Source organism: Malurus melanocephalus, unplaced genomic scaffold (assembly GCF_030028575.1).
Source record: "Malurus melanocephalus ecotype Western Australia unplaced genomic scaffold, MMel_1.1 scaffold_197, whole genome shotgun sequence".
NCBI lineage: Eukaryota > Metazoa > Chordata > Aves > Passeriformes > Maluridae > Malurus > Malurus melanocephalus.
The window spans coordinates 1,015,177-1,017,343 of NW_026623429.1; the positions used below are offsets into that span (position 1 = coordinate 1,015,177).

The following is a 2,167-nucleotide window of genomic DNA, read 5'->3' on the forward strand; positions in this document are numbered from 1 at the left end:
CACTGCTGGTCACTGCTGGTCACTGCTGGCCAGTGCTGGTCACTGCTGGCCAGTGCTGGTCAGTGCTGGCCACTGCTGGTCACTGCTGGCCACTGCTGGTCACTGCTGCTCAGTGCTGGTCACTGCTGGTCACTGCTGGTCACTGCTGGCCACTGCTGGCCACTGCTGGTCACTGCTGGCCACTGCTGGCCACTGCTGGTCACTGCTGGCCACTGCTGGTCACTGCTGGCCACTGCTGGTCAGTGCTGGTCAGTGCTGATCACTGCTGGCCACTGCTGGCCACTGCTGGTCAGTGCTGGCCACTGCTGGTCAGTGCTGTTGAGTGCTGATCACTGCTGGCCACTGCTGGTCACTGCTGGTCAGTGCTGGCCACTGCTGGTCACTCCTGGTCAGTGCTGGTCACTGCTGGTCAGTGCTGCTCAGTGCTGGCCACTGCTGGCCACTGCTGGTCACTGCTGGTCAGTGCCGGTCACTGCTGGCCACTGCTGGTCAGTGCTGGTCACTGCTGGTCAGTGCTGGCCACTGCTGGTCACTGCTGGTCACTGTTGGCCACTGCTGGTCAGTGCCGGTCACTGCTGGCCACTGCTGGCCACTGCTGGTCACTGTTGGCCACTGCTGGTCACTGTTGGCCACTGCTGGTCTGTGCTGGTCACTGCTGGTCTGTGCTGGTCACTGTTGGTCACTGCTGGTCACTGCTGGTCAGTGCTGGTCACTGTTGGTCACTGCTGGCCAGTGCTGGTCACTGCTGGTCACTGCTGGTCAGTACTGGTCACTGCTGGTCAGTGCTGGTCAGTGCTGGTCACTGTTGGTCAGTGCTGGTCAGTGCTGGCCACTGCTGGTCACTGCTGGTCAGTGCTGGCCACTGCTGGGCACTGCTGGTCACTGCTGGCCACTGCTGGCCACTGCTGGTCAGTGCTGGCCACTGCTGTTCACTGTTGGTCACTGTTGGTCACTCGTGCCCCTCACTGGTGAGGTTCGTGGTGTCCTGAGATGAAGGGCAGCANCATTTTCTCCATCTGACCCTCAGTTTCCTTCCAATTTCTGCTCAACAGCAACACCTGTGRGAARAATAAAYCCCATTTTTCACYRYTTCCAGCACCTCAATCTCCTCTGGRCATGGCTTTTGAGGGGCTGCATCTCTCAGTGCCATCAATGGAGTGTTCWCTCCACTCCTGCTGCCCTCATTCCTCTCCACCCCAATGTTCACTTTTCATTTCTGTTGTTTCCTTCCCCTTTATCTATCAAGAACACTTATAAAAAACCCCAAAAGACGTGTTGTTTAGTCATTGGGTTCAATGTGAGCATCCATATTTATTTCCAGCACTGAAACAAAACAGATTTTCCAAACAGTTTCTCCATTTTCCACCAACAGTGACACCACTGGGGTCAGATTTTCAACCAGCACAGCATCGACCTGTTCCTGCTCCAGTTTTTATGATCAGATATTTGGAATAGCTCAGGCCAATAGAGCTGAGCTATAAAATTCCATATTTTAAATGGAAGCAGTCCTTCTGTGATAACAGAACCAAATTTAAATCTGCATCTCCTCCAACACAGCAACACTTGTAATTTTGTTATAAATACAATTTGTTTAGAAAATAGTGTATCAGGGTAGAGTTAGAAATATGAAAGGTTTGCAAAAAGCATTAAATATAAATTTTTCCCCAAAGAAGGAAAAAAAAATTCCTTTCTAAAGTTGCTTGTTACTCATAGTCACCCAAATCATACACAGTCTGAAATTCCGAGGAGGAAAATCTGACTTTCAGAGTTTTCTTATTTTGAGGAATGGTCACAATGTGAAATTCAAAGTCTTTYCCCATAATGATGAGTTTTTAGAATATTAAGGAAGGTCAGTAATTCTCATCTAAAAGACTGGATGTTTGATTAGACCAAATCAAACCTTTGGGTAGAGAATGAGTCCATAATTTCAGTTTATAGATTGTTCTCAGGTACTATTCTTCTTATCTATTGTCAATCAAATTTGTGTAAGGCTCATTTCTCCTGTATTTAAGTGATAACTCATTTGAAGGAACTGCATAACCAAGCAACAAAACATCTTTTAATCCCAAGTGTACCTATTTCCAAAAGGATTAAAGTTTAAATGATTTAAATATAATGCCACAGCAAGCAACTATGTGCATTGGAGGTCCAATGAGAAAAGAAAAAA

General features: G+C 48.3%; 1 long non-coding RNA gene across 1 annotated transcript in view; it reads right to left on the reverse strand.

The window, feature by feature from the left end:
* Positions 1-919: 919 nt before the first annotated feature.
* The window catches only part of LOC130577825 (uncharacterized), a 33,101-nt gene continuing 31,853 nt past the window's right edge, over positions 920-2,167 (reverse strand). Inside the window, exon 4 of the long non-coding RNA XR_008965812.1 lies at positions 920-1,058. This is a non-coding gene — a long non-coding RNA (uncharacterized LOC130577825). The remainder of the gene's footprint in view (positions 1,059-2,167) is intronic.